This window comes from Silene latifolia, chromosome 6, assembly GCF_048544455.1.
Source record: "Silene latifolia isolate original U9 population chromosome 6, ASM4854445v1, whole genome shotgun sequence".
Lineage (NCBI taxonomy): Eukaryota > Viridiplantae > Streptophyta > Magnoliopsida > Caryophyllales > Caryophyllaceae > Silene > Silene latifolia.
Window position 1 is genome coordinate 114,187,646 of NC_133531.1, and position 21,069 is coordinate 114,208,714.

A 21,069-nucleotide genomic window follows, 5' to 3' on the forward strand; every position below is an offset into this window, starting at 1 on the left:
TATCCTGAACCAGAACCTTGTCGTCCATATCTTTCACACACCTAACTCTCCCAATATCCCTCATCTTTCGGTCTCTTATACGAGCCAGTTTATAAATATCCTTCTCTCCTTCTCTCATGTCCAACCTGGCATATACCTCTTGGTTAACTTTTGCCCTCGCATCACGTACTGCCTTTTTAGTGGCTCGTCTAGCCTCCTTGTACTTTCAAAGTTCTCATCACTCATGCATTTTCCCAAAACCTTATAACATTCACGTTTTGTCTTTATCGCTTGTTTCACCTCATTGTTCCACTAAGATGTGTCCTTACTTGATGGTCTATTCCCTTTAGATCCCCTAACACCTCCCTCGCTAAATCCTTTACCACATGCTGTAATACTACGGTTTTATGAGTCTCTGGTTACTCTATCGAGTGGGCCTTACTCTGTCGAGTAAGGGTGTTTTTAAAATAGTTTCTGACCTGTAGGGTACTCGATCGAGTAGCCTTGGTACTCCATCGAGTAGGCGGCACTCGATCGAGTACGTTAGTTACTCGATCGAGTAGCCCGGTTTGCGGGTAATGTTTTGTCGGGTTTTGTTAATAATGCGAATTAATATATAAACACTTCCGTCACTTTCATAATACGCTTTTACAAACCTAATTACTTTGAAAAAAGAGATTTCAACCTACGTACTTCGCATTCATCGCATTATTGACAAATCCCGGAGCTTGGAAGGTCGGAATTCATCTTTCTTTACATTCTTGTGATCCTTGCGTTGAGGATAAGATCTACGTACCGAATTTGTTATATTTAATTAAGTCTCGTTAAACCCTAATTTTGGGAATTGGGGATTTGTGTTAGTTTTATGTGGTTAGTGATATATGTGATGTTATGTTAGGAGGAGGATTCGTAGAGGAGGCCTTTTGATAACAGCTGTTGAGATCGTCCTGATCAGTATTGCATTCCGTGTAGGGTTTCCTACTCGATTAGTCCCATAATGTGTTGGTTGTGATGTGTGATTGTTGATTATTATCATACGAGTATTGTGACGGTTGTTGGTTTTGTTTCTTTGGTTAGTAGTTGTGGTTGATTGTATCTGTCTGCGTGTTCTTCGGGTGCGTCCCGGCCGAGTGGAGTCACTTGAGTGGCTTCACGCCCATTATTCACCTTCTGTGGAACCCGCCACAGAAGGGATGTGCACATTAATGGATTTGAGTTTATCGCTCGACGGAGATGAGCGGGGCTTAGGTGGGAACGGCTGCGGTCCCCCACTGGCGGCGAGAAGTAACCTGTTGCGATGGGTACTCTGGCAGGGCTACACACTTTAGTGTGGAGTTGGTGATGGAGTTCGGAGTACATTTGTGACGATTGAGCTGTGTTGTTTGTTGTATTGTTGAGTTATATAAATTGTGTGATTAGTACTGACCCCGTTTATTGTTTTAAAAACTGTGGTGATCCATTCGGGGATGGTGAGCAGTTGTTGAGCAGGTATGAGTCGAGATACATGGGCTAGCTGGGATGTGTCACCTTCAGATGATAGAGTCTTCCGCTGTAGCTTTAGTAGTTTGTCAGACATTTTCATTTAGTTGATTAGACAGTTGTTTTAGAGAACTTGTAACCCGTATTTTGGGCTTTTGGTTTTGGATTGTAATCATTCACTAAACTTATACTATTTAAATGTTGTTTCGTTATTGTCTTATGATTATCATTGCCTCGGGGAACCGAGATGGTAACATCTTTTTACCTGAGTGGTCCTGGTAAAGCACTTGGAGTATGGGGGTGTTACAAAATGGTATCAGAGCGACGATCCTGAAACCTGTAACTAATGAATCTAATGAATATAGGGAGTCAATTAAAATGAACCCGGGGTAAAGGTTGTAGGAGCTAATGCAAAGGCTTGGGAGACGTCCTAAAGTCGCAACCTCGCCCTACAATTTTGAACCGGTCACATGGGGGGATATATGTCAAGGTCGTATGTGGTGTTTGTCAGTTTATATGTGAAAGTAATGATATATGTTTTGAGTTGTTGGATGTTGGGAGTGGAGGATTGAAATGGTGATTGAAGAGTTGAAAGTTGGTGAAGGATGTTTATATGTTGGTTTGCATAAAGAAGCATGATGGTTGTTTATTATATGGCATTTAATAACATGAAGTAGATTCTTTTGTTGATTGTATGAGGAGTTGTGTATAATTGCATGCGTAGTATGTTATAATGTTGAGATTATGAAGTTTCGTAGTATGTTGGGTTATGTGAGATAACACGCGGGTAGTACGTACGAGTCTGCATGACTCGATCGAGTAGGGGGTACTCGATCGAGTGGGTGAGGTACTCGATCGAGTGGGTCTGACTCGATCGAGTGGGTATTTTGATGTTTTTATAACCATAATCGTGTTTTTGGGTACTCGATCGAGTACGTAGAGGCACTCGATCGAGTAGGGGGTCACTCGATCGAGTGGCTAGGCTACTCGGTCGAGTATGTCAGAGATCAGAAGGTCTGTTTTGGGTCTGGAGTCAGGGCACTCGATCGAGTACGTGGGGCACTCGATCGAGTAGCCGCTACTCGATCGAGTAGGTTTAGGCACTCGATCGAGTGGGTTCTGAGCAGGGTGTTTTCGTGTTTTGGGTTATAGTACGTATGTTTATATCTACCTTTTCTTATATAATTTCAAGATGCTGCCAAAGAAAACCGCTTTGTATGCGAGAGCTGAGAGCATGAACATCGACGATATAGTTAAGATGTTGGAGCATCAAGATGCTCTTACGGAGGCCCTAAAGAGAGTGGGGAAGGATAAGGAGGTTGATCACTCTAAGATCAGTCTTTATATAGCGAGGTTCAACCCAAAAGAGTACAAGGGGACCGGGAGCCAATTCTTCTTGATGATTGGCATCGTGAGATGGAGAACATTCTGGACCTGGTATATTGTCCTGATTAGATGAAAGTAGAACAGGCTGCATTCTACTTGAGGGAAGCGGCTGGTGAGTCGTGGGATAAGGTGAAAGTGAGTGCTAGAGAGATGTATACGAAGCAGGGTCTGCCTGCTATAACTTGGGAAGAGTTCCGGAGGGCTATGAGGAGAGAGTTTATATCTGAGCATGTGAGGAGTAAGCTGAGGGAAGAGTTTGATGGGTTTAGGATGACATCTGATATGTCGGTTGCTGAGTACTACAAGCAGTTTAATGAGAAGTCTAGATATGCTGAGGACATGGGTTTGAGTGAGGAGAATCTAGCGCTGAGATTTGAGAGGGGGTTGACCCCCAGGATTATGGACAAGTTACCCGTGGGAGTCCTTACTGATGTTAAGGAAGCTTATGAGAGGGCTGGGAGGGCTGAGAGGTTAGTGGAGATGGTCCGGGAGAGAGGTAGTGAGAAAAGAAAGGCTGAGAGTGAAGGTGGTGGCCAATCTAATTACAAGAAAGGCAACCACAGTCAGGCTAGAGCGTTTTCTTCTGGTTTGGGGTTCAGTGCTGCGGCTTCCTTTGAGCGTGGGCGTGGGAGCGGTAATGGTAGTTGGGGGATGACCTGCTTTGGCTATGGCGGTGTAGGTCACAAGAGACATGAGTGCACAAGTGTACCTGGAGCTTTTCAAAGATCGACTCATGGGAGCTATTCTCAGGGGCCGGCACAGAGTTATGCGAGCAACAGATGTAACACCCCGTATTTTAATAAGTTGGATAAAATTCTTTTAATTGCTACTTTATATTTAATTTCGTTGGTTAACAATTTATATATTTATTTTCTTAGCTAATTAGTTAATTCATCATAATTCGATACGTTAATTTTAATAATCATTAATAAGTTTATTTAAAGTTAGTTCGAGTTTATTTATTTAATAATTTCCGTTTCTTTACGAGTCCTTATGAAAGTTGTTTTAAGTAAACCCGAGATGGATTTTGGGAACAAAACCGTCCAATTAGCTATTTTGAGCTTATTTCACTAAATTAGCAATTTTTATTAATATCCGCTAATTTAGTAAAAATCGTTAATAACTCCGATTCGAATCGAATTCCTATTATTTCCGTTAGCTGGCTGAGTTTATTATATTTTCACTCATTAAATTTATTTATTATTAATTCCGTTTTATTACTGAAACTTTTACTAAAAACCGATTTTTATTAACTCGAGACGGTTTTAAAAACGAACGAAATTACTTAACGATGAAGAAACGTACGTATAATTAGAAGCTAGCAAGCTAGCTGGTGTCTCATTATTATTATTATTATTATTATTATTATTAAAATCCCACGTCCCCACCCCCCTTCATTCTTTCTTTCTTTTTCGTTGAAGGGAATCAGCAGCAACAACAACATTCAACCGTACACTATTTTCCGATCATTCAAACCCCAGATCCCGCCTCCATTCTCGACCAAATTCCGTAATTTTTGTACCATTCTCTTCCCCTTTCCTTCCTCCTCCTTTTAAGGTAAGAAAGTCTCCTTTTTGTAGTGGTTTCGTCTTTCGCCGTCTTATAAAAGTGTCGTCTTTTAGCTTCTTTATTCCGTTTTCTTGCCCTTTTATGAAGGATTCGAAGACCCGGGGTGAGGCTCGTGCCTTGTGGACCATTTATTCGAAGAATAAGGGGCGTTTAAGGTAACACGATTTTACCGATCTTATTATTGATTGTACTTTATACATATAGTAAATACTTTGTATAAGTTAATTAGTGTGAGATGGGCTTAGAATTGGCGTGTTGGATTGCAGTAGAGTTTAGTATAATTGTCGAGGTCTATGTCCAATTTGGAGTTTCTGTTCTTTGTAAGAGTAGTACGAATGTGTATATAAGCAAGTACTCATGGTTGTGAGGTCTTATACAAGTGCAATGATTGGAAAACATGCCAAGCTTTGGTGAATTTGCTAACTGATAGTGGGGTACATGTTTCTGGAGTTAATGTTAGAATTGTGTGTGTGCATTAAAAGGGTTACTGACTTGAACGATTTCTCGATTTATAGTGGAATTGAATTATTATTGTGAGTAAAAGGTAAAGATTAGTGTAGTTGAAATCATTTGAGTGTACGTGAGATTTGGGTAATAGTATCATGGTCTGATGGTTATTAATGTTGAGTGCATCGTTAGTATTGCGAATGCTATCGTTATGGGTTAATCACTGACATTGGTTTGAGACGATTTTATACAAGTTTCATTTATCCATTTTGAGAAAAGTTGGTACCTTGGGATTCATGGTGAAGTGGGTGATTATGTTGGGTAATTTAATTGGGTGAATACTATCTTTTTAATGCTTAAAATTTCGTCTTAAGACGGTCACAAATGAGCTTCTTTAATAGTGAAAATGGGTTTTGTCGAGCAGTTTTAGCGGGCTGTTTTGACGGGTTTCTTTATGTTAAATTGAACCAACCTCTTTGCTAACGTCTCAAGTACATGTACATGTTGGGTTTGGGTCTTTTGTTTGGGTGGTATCCGTCGTGGTTTGGCCTAGGAAACCGTCCTAAGACGGCTGGACAGTAGGGTGTAGCCTAGCCGTGGCCTACTGCAGCCTGGCCGTGGCCTGCTGTAGCCTGGCAGCAGCCTAGCAGTAGCTAGCAGTGGCCTTTGGCAGCGTGGCCGGCCGTGGCCTAGGCGATGCCTTTGGCCGTGGCCTAAGCGATGCTTTGGCCGTGGCCTAGGCGATGGCCTGGCTAAGTCGCGAGTTTGGGCCGTATCTATAAATTGTTTTGACGCTAGTTTGGTTTATTTAAAATATAATTAAATTAATTTACGTCTCATATTTTATATAAAGATAATTCGTTAATATCGTCCTTTCACATAATTATTTTAGGTGGCTCATATAGGGTTGAAGATGAAGAGTAATTTTGGGGTTTTAGAAGCTTTCTCAAGTTTTTACTTGTCTCTTTGCTAGCGTAAGGTAACTATTCCGAGTTACTCGACGAATAAATGTCACATTAGTAGTTAATGTGTGCCTGTTGATTGTTAAGTGTTTAAGTGATTGATAATGATTTACTTTCATTTCTCACATGATAGAAATTGGAAATAGCAAAATGAATTTTATAGTGATAATTGTAATGTTTTGTTGATTGTCTTAAAAACGAGCCTTAGTCCCTTTGACGATGCGATGTCGATTAATTGAGTGATTGGTCACCGCAATTTAACCCGTACTGTCGCAGGTCAGGGTTGCGGGTAAAAATTCGGTTGAATGAATTAGATAATCGGCCTTTTTCTTGTTTTAGGCCATTTATTATATCTTAGGTTCACATGTACGATTGATTGTATTTAATAGTATCTTATATTGTAGAAATGGCCCTAGTTTCCCCTGAAGCCTTTAATATGGTTACTATTGTTAGAATTAGAAATTAGTATTGAATTCTTATTGAGGAACTGTTGGATTGTATGCTGTAAATAGACATTTATATAGCTTTCACATGATAGAATGTTAGAATTTATGTTGGTAAGTAGGACTTTTTGCCCTCTTAAGGTTAAGTGGGTGTCTTACTTGACTGGTGTGGTAAGTCTTGTGTGGTGTGGGCAAAGTATTCAAGTTGGGACTAGCTGTGACTAGGTCCTAGGTGAGTATTTCGGCCTTCATCATAGATAGGTCTTTATAGTCTCTGACGAGTATATGTTCACTGCTTGATAGCCTTTGTGTTCCTGACTAGTGGATGTTTATCCAAGTTGGGGCATGACCTCAGGTACTAATTTTGATAGTATGGGGTCAGCTTAAGTACTAGCCGACCCTTCGGTGGTGTCCTTAGGGTACTCACTTCACTTTGTTTTAAAAAAAGTTGTGAGTCTTGGGTGCGGTGGTGTGTATCCGCATGTCTAGGTCTGCGCAGATTTTAGGCTAGGGTTGTGTTGTCTCTTGGCCATGTTTTCTTAATAGTAACCGCTGAGCCAAGATACCGGTTCGATTACCTTCCCTACCTCGTGGTATAGACTTGAGTTACAAAGTGACTATTGACCGTACTAAGAACTTATGCCTGTCTTTGATATATTGCCCTTTCTTGTATGGTGATTCTATGAATCATAGAAGGTGAGATGCAAGCCGCTATGGTTGATAGAGTTTGGATTCCTGGATGTTATGTGATTCACATGATAGTGTAGTATGAGTCGGTCTAGTATTCACATGCTAGGACTATGTGTTGTTATATTGTTGTTCACATGATAAGCACGATTGTCTAGCATTTATATGCTAAGGCATTGTGTGATTCGTATTCATATTCTTATGTTTACATGTTATATTAATTATGACATTTCGTGGGTGGGGAGAACTCGGAGTTACTCCCACTTTGGCGTGGCTTTCGTACATTTGTATAAAATGCGAATGACATGTAGGTGATGCATATATGGGGTACATGGACGAGCTAGCGAGCAAAGTAACCTTGGGACCTAGACTGGTTTTATTTCATTGTGACCTTAAACCCTTTTTATGTCACATACATTTTAGGGACATATGTCTCCCTTTTCTATTTTGGGTTTGTATCATTACATTTTCTTATCGTTAGCTATGGCATGTAAAGTAGTTCGTTAGCATTGCAGGTTTTGGCACCCGCCTCTTGGGAATGTTGGAAATGTTGTGATTGGTTTAGAAAATTTTTGAAATTACAGGTTTTTGGCTAGTTGAACCAATTACAAACATATCCTACCAGTTTTTCTGTAGATTTACGTGTTTACTTTTCCGCAATAAATGAGGGTGTCACAGTTGGTATCAGAGCATATTTGCTCCCGACGCACGTTTGTGCACCCCACTATAAATAACTTGACCTTAAAATAATAAACTTGAGAGATGGGTAGACTTAGGACCTTATGTTGTAGTCTCTTTGTGTTTGCTCTTTGTTAGGTACTAACCTGTTTGTTGATTGTCATTTAATAATTGTTGCGTTCTTGGATCAATGACCGTGAGCTTATCTATAGCTAATGGAGTTATTACCCTTAGTAAAAAAAAATTTGAACTAAAGGTTTTGGAAATATTTTAATGTTTTTCACTGGTTTTAACGTCAATTAGTGTTAAAGCTTGTTATTGGAGACGTCTGATAATTAGTTTTATCATTTGTTGGTGTAAAAATGTATTTTTATGTCTTTGAATTGGAATATTGATGTTCTTGAGTGATCGCCAAGAGTATCTCCGTTCCATTGAAAGGACACTTATATTTTAAGAAGATCAAGATTTAGTGCCTATTGCTGAGGATTGAAGATTTGTTCAACCTTTGAAGAATGCTTCTACTTCCTTAAAGATGTTTCTCGTTCTTTTTGTATCTCGCCTTATTCTTAATCTCTTGGTGCTTATCCTCCTTCTAAACTCCCTTCTGTTTTACTTTAAAAGCTACGCTTGTACTCCTAACTTGTCCTTTGTTCCTTACTTATCTTCCCTTAACGCCATTTGATAGTACTCTTCCTTTTGAGGAATGTTGACCTTGGTTGAAAAACTTGACTCTTGAGGAGATTGTTTGTGTTTGACCCTTTCCTGGTATTGAGAGGATTTGATGATGGAAAGACTTAGGTAAGGTGATGAGACATACTTAGTGATTCCTATACCTAGTTCCTTGACAAAGTAAGTATAATCGATGGGTAGATTCTTTGTGTTAAGAGTGAGTTGCCTATGTTACTAAAATTATAGAACTTGACTTTGTTGTTTATGTTTGGGATTTGAAAGCTTAGTAGGTTGAGCGTTGTTACCTTAGGAGTAAAACATGGAGTAAAGTTTATGGCGTGATTTTGGAAAGAGATACCTTTAGGATGTTAGATTGTATAAAAGAACTTTTGAACTTGGATTTTTGATTGATGGTTTACCATCTTTAGGAGCTCATAGTTGACACTAGTTGGATATGGGTATAGCGTTGTTAGGAGCTTTGACCTTGACCTCATGGAGGTGGTTAGTAGATGTTTGAGGATTTGAAGTGGTGAAATCACACTTATAGTGAAGTACCTTGTTTCATGGAATAGCTTAAGATGATGTAACATAAGTGTTTTGAGGAAACCCTTGGGAGTGATGTTATTTGGGATTCAAGTACTTGGCGTTTCCTTGTTGTCTAATTTCCCTTTCTCCTTGATCATGAGCGTTACCGTTCATACCTCCTTTCCTCGCTTCATCTTGCTCCTCCTTTAAGTTTGACACTCGTATCTGGTGAAACTCTATCTTTGACATCCTTGTAAATTTGACTTCGATTCTTATCCCTAGGAAGTTCATCATACCTCTTTTGTTGGTTAAGCTTGAACCCTCTTAGCATACTTGTATCTATGATGTCTAATTTACTTTTCATTTCACACAATTTCTAAATATTTCAAACTACTATTTTTGGTTCGTTGTTAAAAATTTATGTTACTATTACAAAATTTTCCCTACTTGTAAAGATTTGGAAAATGAAAATTCGATTTAATTCTCTAATTGTTCTTTGAGTATAGACTTCTTTATCATGGTTTTGAGTTGCTAAACCTGAGATTTTTGTAAATTTTATCCAATTTCTATTCACTTTGATCTAATTATGATGCCTTTGTTAAAGTTTAATATTATATTTCAGGAATTTAACTCCCCTTTTAGTTTAAAGGTGAAACCTTTATTTCTATTTCGGCTTTTTGCAAAAGAAAATTTGAGTAGATTACATTTCTCTTATTTTGATTTTAACGTTGATCGGATGTTAGAACTAGTTATTGGAAACGTTTGATAACTCGTTCTACGCTTGCCAGCGAATAATTTTTGTTTTAAATTTGTCTCTGACTTGGAAAGTTAGCGTTCTTGTGTGCACGACAAGAGCAATTCCGTTCCATGAATGAGACTTGTATTTTTAAAAACTCTTCATTAATGTTTTTGAAGGTATTTTGATTTTTGATTTATACAAATGATTTGCCTTTTAACCTTATCTTTGATTTGGAATGTGATGTTCTTGAATACGTAACGAGAACACATCCGTTCCGCTGATGAGAGTCTGGTTCTGTCGGAAAATTTTAGTTGAAATTCTTGAAAAAAAATTTTGATTCTTACAATAAGTAACCTTTTAAATGTTTTAGTTACCGATCTCAATTCCAGTTTTATTTTCATAACCTTCCATTTCTACTTTCAAGTTTCGAGGACGAAACTTTTTAAAAGATGGGGTGATTGTAACACCCCGTATTTTAATAAGTTGGATAAAATTCTTTTAATTGCTACTTTATATTTAATTTCGTTGGTTAACAATTTATATATTTATTTTCTTAGCTAATTAGTTAATTCATCATAATTCGATACGTTAATTTTAATAATCATTAATAAGTTTATTTAAAGTTAGTTCGAGTTTATTTATTTAATAATTTCCGTTTCTTTACGAGTCCTTATGAAAGTTGTTTTAAGTAAACCCGAGATGGATTTTGGGAACAAAACCGTCCAATTAGCTATTTTGAGCTTATTTCACTAAATTAGCAATTTTTATTAATATCCGCTAATTTAGTAAAAATCGTTAATAACTCCGATTCGAATCGAATTCCTATTATTTCCGTTAGCTGGCTGAGTTTATTATATTTTCACTCATTAAATTTATTTATTATTAATTCCGTTTTATTACTGAAACTTTTACTAAAAACCGATTTTTATTAACTCGAGACGGTTTTAAAAACGAACGAAATTACTTAACGATGAAGAAACGTACGTATAATTAGAAGCTAGCAAGCTAGCTGGTGTCTCATTATTATTATTATTATTATTATTAAAATCCCACGTCCCCACCCCCCTTCATTCTTTCTTTCTTTTTCGTTGAAGGGAATCAGCAGCAACAACAACATTCAACCGTACACTATTTTCCGATCATTCAAACCCCAGATCCCGCCTCCATTCTCGACCAAATTCCGTAATTTTTGTACCATTCTCTTCCCCTTTCCTTCCTCCTCCTTTTAAGGTAAGAAAGTCTCCTTTTTGTAGTGGTTTCGTCTTTCGCCGTCTTATAAAAGTGTCGTCTTTTAGCTTCTTTATTCCGTTTTCTTGCCCTTTTATGAAGGATTCGAAGACCCGGGGTGAGGCTCGTGCCTTGTGGACCATTTATTCGAAGAATAAGGGGCGTTTAAGGTAACACGATTTTACCGATCTTATTATTGATTGTACTTTATACATATAGTAAATACTTTGTATAAGTTAATTAGTGTGAGATGGGCTTAGAATTGGCGTGTTGGATTGCGAGAGTTTAGTATAATTGTCGAGGTCTATGTCCAATTTGGAGTTTCTGTTCTTTGTAAGAGTAGTACGAATGTGTATATAAGCAAGTACTCATGGTTGTGAGGTCTTATACAAGTGCAATGATTGGAAAACATGCCAAGCTTTGGTGAATTTGCTAACTGATAGTGGGGTACATGTTTCTGGAGTTAATGTTAGAATTGTGTGTGTGCATTAAAAGGGTTCTTACCGACTTGAACGATTTCTCGATTTATAGTGGAATTGAATTATTATTGTGAGTAAAAGGTAAAGATTAGTGTAGTTGAAATCATTTGAGTGTACGTGAGATTTGGGTAATAGTATCATGGTCTGATGGTTATTAATGTTGAGTGCATCGTTAGTATTGCGAATGCTATCGTTATGGGTTAATCACTGACATTGGTTTGAGACGATTTTATACAAGTTTCATTTATCCATTTTGAGAAAAGTTGGTACCTTGGGATTCATGGTGAAGTGGGTGATTATGTTGGGTAATTTAATTGGGTGAATACTATCTTTTTAATGCTTAAAATTTCGTCTTAAGACGGTCACAAATGAGCTTCTTTAATAGTGAAAATGGGTTTTGTCGAGCAGTTTTAGCGGGCTGTTTTGACGGGTTTCTTTATGTTAAATTGAACCAACCTCTTTGCTAACGTCTCAAGTACATGTACATGTTGGGTTTGGGTCTTTTGTTTGGGTGGTATCCGTCGTGGTTTGGCCTAGGAAACCGTCCTAAGACGGCTGGACAGTAGGGTGTAGCCTAGCCGTGGCCTCTCTGCGGCTGGCCGTGCCTTTCTTTGTAGCTGGCAGCAGACCTAGCGAGAGCTAGCCGTGGCCTGGCAGCAGCCTGGCCGTGGCCTAGGCGATGGCTTTGGCCGTGGCCTAGGCGATGGGCCTTAGGCTAAGTCGCGAGTTTGGGCCGTATCTATAAATTGTTTTGACGCTAGTTTGGTTTATTTAAAATATAATTAAATTAATTTACGTCTCATATTTTATATAAAGATAATTCGTTAATATCGTCCTTTCACATAATTATTTTAGGTGGCTCATATAGGGTTGAAGATGAAGAGTAATTTTGGGGTTTTAGAAGCTTTCTCAAGTTTTTACTTGTCTCTTTGCTAGCGTAAGGTAACTATTCCGAGTTACTCGACGAATAAATGTCACATTAGTAGTTAATGTGTGCCTGTTGATTGTTAAGTGTTTAAGTGATTGATAATGATTTACTTTCATTTCTCACATGATAGAAATTGGAAATAGCAAAATGAATTTTATAGTGATAATTGTAATGTTTTGTTGATTGTCTGAAAAACGAGCCTTAGTCCCTTTGACGATGCGATGTCGCTTAATTGAGTGATTGGTCAGCCGCAATTTAACCCGTACCTGTCGCAGGGCTGGGGTTGCGGGTAAAAATTCGGTTGAATGAATTAGATAATCGGCCTTTTTCTTGTTTTAGGCCATTTATTATATCTTAGGTTCACATGTACAGTTGATTGTATTTAATAGTATCTTATATTGTAGAAATGGCCCTAGTTTCCCCTGAAGCCTTTAATATGGTTACTATTGTTAGAATTAGAAATTAGTATTGAATTTTTATTGAGGAACTGTTGGATTGTATGCTGTAAATAGACATTTATATAGCTTTCACATGATAGAATGTTAGAATTTATGTTGGTAAGTAGGACTTTTTGCCCTCTTAAGGTTAAGTGGGTGTCTTACTTGACTGGTGTGGTAAGTCTTGTGTGGTGTGGGCAAAGTATTCAAGTTGGGACTAGCTGTGACTAGGTCCTAGGTGAGTATTTCGGCCTTCATCATAGATAGGTCTTTATAGTCTCTGACGAGTATATGTTCACTGCTTGATAGCCTTTGTGTTCCTGACTAGTGGATGTTTATCCAAGTTGGGGCATGACCTCGGTACTAATTTTGATAGTATGGGGTCGACTTAAGTACTAGCCGACCCTTCGGTGGTGTCCTTAGGGTACTCACTTCACTTTGTTTTAAAAAAGTTGTGAGTCTTGGGTGCGGTGGTGTGTATCCGCATGTCTAGGTCTCAAGTGATTTTAGGCTAGGGTTGTGTTGTCTCTTGGCCATGTTTTCTTAATAGTAACCGCTGAGCCAAGATACCGGTTCGATTACCTTCCCTACCTCGTGGTATAGACTTGAGTTACAAAGTGACTATTGACCGTACTAAGAACTTATGCCTGTCTTTGATATATTGCCCTTTCTTGTATGGTGATTCTATGAATCATAGAAGGTGAGATGCAAGCCGGCTATGGTTGATAGAGTTTGGATTCCTGGATGTTATGTGATTCACATGATAGTGTAGTATGAGTCGGTCTAGTATTCACATGCTAGGACTATGTGTTGTTATATTGTTGTTCACATGATAAGCACGATTGTCTAGCATTTATATGCTAAGGCATTGTGTGATTCGTATTCATATTCTTATGTTTACATGTTATATTAATTATGACATTTCGTGGCTGGGAGAACTCGGAGTTACTCCCCACTGACTGTGGCTTTCGTATTTGTATAAAATGCGAATGACAGGTAGGTGATGCATATATGGGGTACATGGACGAGCTAGCGAGCAAAATAACCTTGGGACCTAGACTGGTTTTATTTCATTGTGACCTTAAACCCTTTTTATGTCACATACATTTTAGGGACATATGTCTCCCTTTTCTATTTTGGGTTTGTATCATTACATTTTCTTATCGTTAGCTATGGCATGTAAAGTAGTTCGTTAGCATTGCAGGTTTTGGCACCCGCCTCTTGGGAATGTTGGAAATGTTGTGATTGGTTTAGAAAATTTTTGAAATTACAGGTTTTTGGCTAGTTGAACCAATTACAAACATATCCTACCAGTTTTTCTGTAGATTTACGTGTTTACTTTTCCGCAATAAATGAGGGTGTCACAACAGACCGACTGGGTCATGGTCTAACCGGGAAGGTCAGAGCAACCAGGGTGGAGGTAACCGCAATGGCGGTAATTCTTATCAGAAACCAACTACGAACAACAACAATTAGGGCTCGGGTGCTAAGCCGACCACGTCAGCCAGTACTGTCCAGGGAGGTGGACAAAAGACCAGTGGAAAGATGTTCATGATGGACAAGAAAGCAGTTGAGGACGATGCACATGTTATCACTAGTACCTTTCTTGTTAACGGTATTCATACCTTTGTTTTGTTTGATTCGGGGGCGTCTCAGTCGTTTGTATCTTCGAGCCATGTTAAACGGTTGGGTCTGAGGGTATATGAGTCTGTAAGTGAGAAAGTTTTAATACCTTCGGGTGAGTCTGTATCATGTGGGAGGTTGTATAGGGATGTATCTATGATAGTTGGGCAAGTTGACCTACATGTAGACTTGCTAGAATTTCCTTTAGACGGTTTTAAGATGATAGTCGGGATAGATTGGTTGGGAAAGTACAAAGCTAAGATAGACTGTCATCAAAAGAAAGTGTCTTTGAGAGGTCTTAAGGGCGTTAGTGTGTCTTATCGTGGGTTTGTGGTCAAACCCAAAGTTAAGTTGATTGCAGCTGTGACCTTGAAGTCCTATCTGAGGAAGGGATACCCTTTGATCTTGTGCCATGTGAGAGATGACCGGATAGAGAGTCCGACAGTTGATCAGATACCAGTGGTGGGTGAGTTTGCAGATGTCTTTCCGGAGGAGATTCCGGGGTTGCCACCGAAGAGGGAGATATATTTCACAGTTGAGTTGAAACCGGGGACGGGGCCAATCTCTAAGGCACCGTACCGGATGGGTCCTAAAGAGATGGAGGAGCTCAGAAAACAGTTAGATGATCTGATAGAGAAGGGATACATTAGACCTAGTGTATCACCGTGGGGAGCACCAGTTCTTTTTGTGAAGAAGAAAGATGGGAGCTTGAGGTTGTGTATATAGATTACAGGGAGCTGAACCGAGTGACAGTGAAGAACAAGTATCCTTTGCCAAGGATAGACGACCTGTTTGATCAGTTGAGTGGTGCATCAGTCTTTTCCAAGATTGATTTGAGGTCGGGGTACCATCAGGTGAAGATTAGAGAGGTGGACATACCGAAGACAGCTTTCACGTCGAGGTATGGCCATTATGAGTATGTGGTGATGCCTTTTGGGTTATCTAATGCACTGGCTGTGTTTATGGATTTAATGAACAGAATCTTCAGACAGTTTTTGGACAAGTTTGTGGTGGTGTTTATCGATGACATCTTAGTCTATTCTAAGACTAATGAGGAACATGAGGAGCATCTGAGGATTGTGTTGCAGACCTTGAGGGAGCATGAGTTATATACTAAATTGTCCAAGTGTGAGTTCTGGTTAGAGAAAGTTGCTTTTCTGGGGCATGTGATCTCTAAGGATGGGATAGCTATGGATCCGGCAAAGATTGAGGCAGTGACAAAGTGGGAAGCACCAAAGAATGTTGCTGAGATCAGGAGTTTCTTGGGTTTAGCTGGATATTACAGACGGTTCGTGAAGGATTTCTCCAAGATTGCTAGACCTATGACAGCTTTGATGAGGAAAGAGAATAGGTTTCGTTGGGATGAGAGTTGTGAGACGGCGTTCCAAACATTAAAGGAGCGTTTGACCACAGCTCCTATCTTAGCATTGCCTGAAGGGATCGAGAACTTTGAGGTTTATACAGATGCCTCAAAGAATGGGTTGGGATGTGTGTTGATGCAGAACGGTAAAGTGATTGCCTATGCTTCTAGGCAATTGAAGCCTTATGAGGAGAATTATCCTACACACGATCTAGAGTTGGGTGCAATGGTGTTCGCTCTCAAGATTTGGAGACATTACCTTTATGGGGCGACCTTTAAGGTATTTTCTGATCACAAGAGTCTCAAGTACATCTTCACTCAAAAGGAGTTGAACATGAGACAGAGGAGGTGGATGGAGCTGATTGGCGATTATGACATGGATATTATCTACCATGAAGGGAAAGCCAATGTAGTTGCAGATGCTTTGAGTAGGAAGAGTGTACATTCTTTGTGTACAGCTTTATCTTTGATGAGGTTGAGAGATGAGGTGGGGAAGTTTGGGATACATATGATGCAAAGAGGGGATGCCATGGGAGATTTGACAGTACAGCCTGATCTTTATGATGATATTCGAGGTAAACAGGCGCTGGATCCTAAGATGGTAGAGTGGAGGGCTGGAGTAGAGAAAGGGACAGTGTCTCGATTCTCTATTCATACAGATGGTAGTCTGAGGTTTGATGGGAGGTGGTGTGTCCCTAATGATGAGGAGCTGAAAAAGACAATCATGACAGAGGCACATTGTACACCGTATTCGGTACATCCAGATGGTGACAAGTTGTTTAAAGAACACGTTCTGGTGGCCTGGGATGAAGAAAGAGATAGCTGAGTTTGTGGCCCGTTGTTTGACATGCTAGAGAGTAAAAGGGGAACAGCGACGACCACACGGTAAGATTCAGTCTTTAGAGGTACCTGAGTGGAAGTAGGAATCCATTTCTATGGATTTCATCGTGGGTTTGCCGAAAAGTCAACAGGGTAACAACATGATATGGGTAATAGTGGATCGACTGACCAAGTCAGCTCATTTTGTGCCAATGAAAGATACATGGACTAAGGCACAATTAGCTATGGTTTATCGAAAGAATGTGCTAAAGTTACATGGAGTCCCTAAGGACATAGTATCTGACAGAGATGCGAGGTTTATCTTAAAGTTTTGGAAAGAGTTGCAGGAATCTTTGGGAACGACTTTGAAGATGAGTACGGCATTTCATCCTGCGACAGACGGTCAGACTGAGAGAACAATCAAGACTCTTGAGGATATGTTACGAGCTTGTGTGATGGACTTTGGTGGTAGCTGGGAACAGAGGTTAGATTTGATCGAGTTTTCTTACAACAACAGCTATCACTCTAGTATTGCCATGGCACCGTTTGAGGCCTTATATGGGAGGAGATGTAGGAGTCCGATTTGATGGGACGACAGTGCTGAGGCACTGGTTCTAAGACCAGAGATGGTACATGAGATGGTTGAGCAGATTAAGATAATCAGGGAAAGGATGAGAGCGGCTCAGGATAGACAAAAGAGTTATGCAGATCTACATCGCCGGGATATAGAGTTTCAGGTTAGGGACCAGGTTCTTATTAAAGTGCCTCCTATGCGTGGGGTTATGAGATTTGGGAAGAAAGGCAAGCTGAGTCAGAAGTTCATAGGCCCTTATGAGATATTAGAACGGGTTGGAGAGGTTGCTTATCGTTTGGCTTTACCAGCTGCGTTGGAGAGGGTGCATAATGTGTTTCATGTATCTTAGTTGCGCAAGTATGTGAGTGATCTGTCACATGTGTTAGAGGCAGAGAGCATAGAGCTAGATGAGTCCCTGTCCTATCTTGAGGTGCCTAAGCAGATTCTTGACCGTAAGGTTAGGAAGACTAGGAGTGGTGAGACAGTTTTGCTCAAAATCCTTTGGTCTAATCACGAGACTGAGGAAGCTACATGGGAGGCAGAGGAGGCCATGAGAGAGCGTTACCCTTTCCTTTTTGATCATGTATGTATGATTACGGTGACGTAACCTTGTTTCTTTTAGGGGGGTAGGAGATGATCGCAAAGAGTTTTTAAGAGTTTTTACATCTTTTTGTGTTGTGTTGGTATGGTTAGTAATGGTTTGAGTCGAGTGATTTTGGTTGGTAAGATGTTTTTGTGTTGAGTTTTGGTTTGGTTGTTGCGTCGGGAGTGTGGTGTATGTCTTTTCTTTGTTGTGGCTTGAACTTCGGGGACGAAGTTCTTTTTAAGGAGGGAAAACTGTAATACTACGGTTTTATGAGTCTCTGGTTACTCTATCGAGTGGGCCTTACTCTGTCGATTAAGGGTGTTTTGCGATTTAAAATAGTTTCTGACCTGTAGGGTACTCGATCGAGTAGCCTTGGTACTCGATCGAGTAGGCGGCACTCGATCGAGTACGTCAGTTACTCGATCGAGTAGCCCGGTTTGCGGGTAATGTTTTGTCGGGTTTTGTTAATAATGCGAATTAATATATAAACACTTCTGTCATGTTCATAATACGCTTTTACAAACCTAATTACTTTGAAAAAGAGATTTCAACCTACGTACTTCGCATTCATCGCATTATTGACAAATCCCGGAGCTTGGAAGGTAAGAATTCATCTTTCTTTACATTCTTGTGATCCTTGCGTTGAGGGTAAGATCTACGTACCGAATTTGTTATATTTAATTAAGTCTCGTTAAACCCTAATTTTGGGAATTGGGGATTTGTGTTAGTTTTGTGTGGTTAGTGATATATGTGATGTTATGTTAGGAGGAGGATTCGTAGAGGAGGCCTTTTGATAACAGCTGTTAAGATCGTCTGACTGTATTGCATTCCAGGTAGGGTTTCCCTACTCAGTATTAGTCCCATAATGTGTTGGTTGTGATATGTGATTGTTGATTATTATCATACGAGTATTGTGACGGTTGTTGGTTTTGTTTGCTGGTTAGTTGTGGTTGATTGTATCTGTCTGTGTTCTTCGGGGTGCGTCCCTGGCTGAGTGGAGTCACTTGCGGGAGTGGCTTCACGCCCATTATTCGCCTTCTGTGGAACCCGCCACAGAAGGGATGTACACATTAATGGATTTGGGTTTATCGCTCGACGGAGATGAGCGGAGCTTAGGTGGGAACGGTTGCGGTCCCCCACTGGCGGCGAGGAGTAACCTATTACGATGGGTACTCTGGCAGGGCTACACACTTTAGTGTGTAGTCAGTATTGTGGAGTTGGTGATGGAGTTCGGAGTACATTTGTGACGATTGAGCTGTGTTGTTTGTTGTATTGTTGAGTTATATAAATTGTGTGATTAGTACTGACCCCGTTTATTGTTTTAAAAACTGTGGTGATCCATTCGGGGATGGTGAGCAGTTGTTGAGCAGGTATGAGTCGAGATACATGGGCTAGCTGAGATGTGTCACCTTCAGATGATAGAGTCTTCCGATGTAGCTTTAGTAGTTTGTCAGACATTTTCATTTAGTTGATTAGACAGTTGTTTTGGAGAACTTGTAACCCGTATTTTGGGCTTTTGGTTTTGGATTGTACTCATTCACTAAGCTTATACTATTTAAATGTTGTTTCGTTATTGTCTTATGATTATCATTGCCTCGGGGAACCGAGATGGTAACATCTTTATACCTGAGTGGTCCTGGTAAGGCACTTGGAGTATGGGGGTGTTACACATGCTCCAATTTATCCCACGTTGCATCAATATCTTTCTCCTTGCAATCCGACCAAATATCGCTACTTCCAACCTTATCCAAAAACGGTTGTTGGTTTTCCCCTTGTAGCTTCCACCACTTGATTCGTGCCTCACTTATTATCTTTCTCTTCCTCAAGTCTCTCTTACCCCGAAAATCAAGCACCACTAGTCTATGTTGTGTTGCGGCACTTTCCCCGGGTATGACCTTACAATCGGTGTACTCTTTCCTCCACACATTCCTTACCAAAAGGAAGTCAATTTGACTAGCATTTCCTCCACTCCTATAAGTCACCAAATGATAATGTCTTTTCTCGAACCAAGTGTTCATTACACCGAAGTCATATGCCAAAGCAAAATCTAATATGTCACTTCCCGCTTCATTTCTCTCCCTGAACCCAAAACCCCCATGAATGTTCTCGAAGCCAACTCGACTAGTACCCACATGCCCATTGAGGTCACCACCAATGATCAATTTCTCTCCAATAGGGACTCGTTCTACAACCTCTTCCAGATCTTCCCAGAAGGCTCGTCGAAAAGAAGCATCCAAACTTACTTGAGGTGCGTAAGCACTTATAACAGTCACCACTCCATCCCCAACTACAAGCTTAATGCTCATAATCCTATCACTCTTTCTTGATACTTCTACCACATCATCGATGTAATCTTTATCAATGACAATACCCACTCCATTGCGACTTTTGTCTTTACCCGTATACCAAAGCTTATAACCCCAAGGCGCTATCACCCTTGCTTTATCTCCGATCCACTTTGTCTCTTGTAGGCACATTATATGCACTCTCCTCCTTTTCATAACCTCCCCTACCTCAGCTAATCTCCATGTCAAAGAGCCAACATTCCAAGTACCAAAACGTAACCTATTACCCTTCCTCAAGTCATGTCCTGATTTCTTTACCCCCTCTTGACCATGCTTCCTAGATCCAAACCTATTTGACACCACACCCATACTTCGAGGTGGCGCGCCGCTTTTGGGCGACGACCTAACAACCCTTGCATATTTTTCACTACACCCGGGTCTAGAATATGTAGCGCACCCTTGCCTTTTTGACACCACCCCCAGATGTAAAGATGGTGCGTCGCTTCCGGGTGACGATCTAGCAACCCTCACATACTTTTCACTACACCCGAGTCTAAGAAGTGCAGCGCGTCGCTTCTAAGGAGACGCCCCAACGATGTTCAAATTCCGATTCATGTCCATAAAATGTGACTAAGTTTTTATGCTGGCTGCCACAGACCTACCGCAACCCTCCTCCTTTATCCGGGCTTGGGACCGACAGTGAATGCCCGAAAACACTCACAGGCGGAGTTTCGAAACTACTCACGACTAAATGACATAAAATGACTATTAGGAACAATACGGCCAAATGATCAAATTGGTAAAAAAAAATGGAGGTAAGTGGCATATTGGTAAAAAAAACAAGTTCATAGACTATACATATGAGATAGTACCTCTTATTGTTTATTTCCTGAGTTTTATTTTAAAATTTATAAGTGTTGTTTTAGTATAAAGTTTTTGAGCGCATTTACTAAAATATTACATTTAAAAAATATAATATTGCTCAAAAACTATATTTATAAATGGTAATATGCTCAGAAAAAATGTGTATATGCTCAAAAACTACAAGGTCTGAGGTACTACCTCAGATGCGTAATCCCTTTTCTCGTAAAAAAAACTAAGCAAAGTGACAAATTGGTAAAAAAAGTGGATGATGAGTAACAACTTGGTAAATAAACATTTCCGAGGACAATTTTGCGTAAAATAAAA

General features: G+C 39.9%; 2 long non-coding RNA genes across 2 annotated transcripts; both read left to right on the forward strand.

Moving 5' to 3' along the window:
- Nucleotides 1–4,212: 4,212 nt before the first annotated feature.
- Nucleotides 4,213–6,000, forward strand: LOC141658915 (uncharacterized). The gene is made up of 3 exons (XR_012549521.1): nucleotides 4,213–4,401; nucleotides 4,501–4,568; nucleotides 5,753–6,000. It is a non-coding gene; the product is annotated as an uncharacterized LOC141658915 (long non-coding RNA).
- A 4,617-nt stretch (nucleotides 6,001–10,617) lies between these two features.
- LOC141658916 (uncharacterized) lies at nucleotides 10,618–13,939 on the forward strand. Its single transcript, XR_012549522.1, has 4 exons — nucleotides 10,618–10,793; nucleotides 10,893–10,960; nucleotides 12,125–12,211; nucleotides 13,631–13,939. It is a non-coding gene; the product is annotated as an uncharacterized LOC141658916 (long non-coding RNA).
- Nucleotides 13,940–21,069: the final 7,130 nt, after the last annotated feature.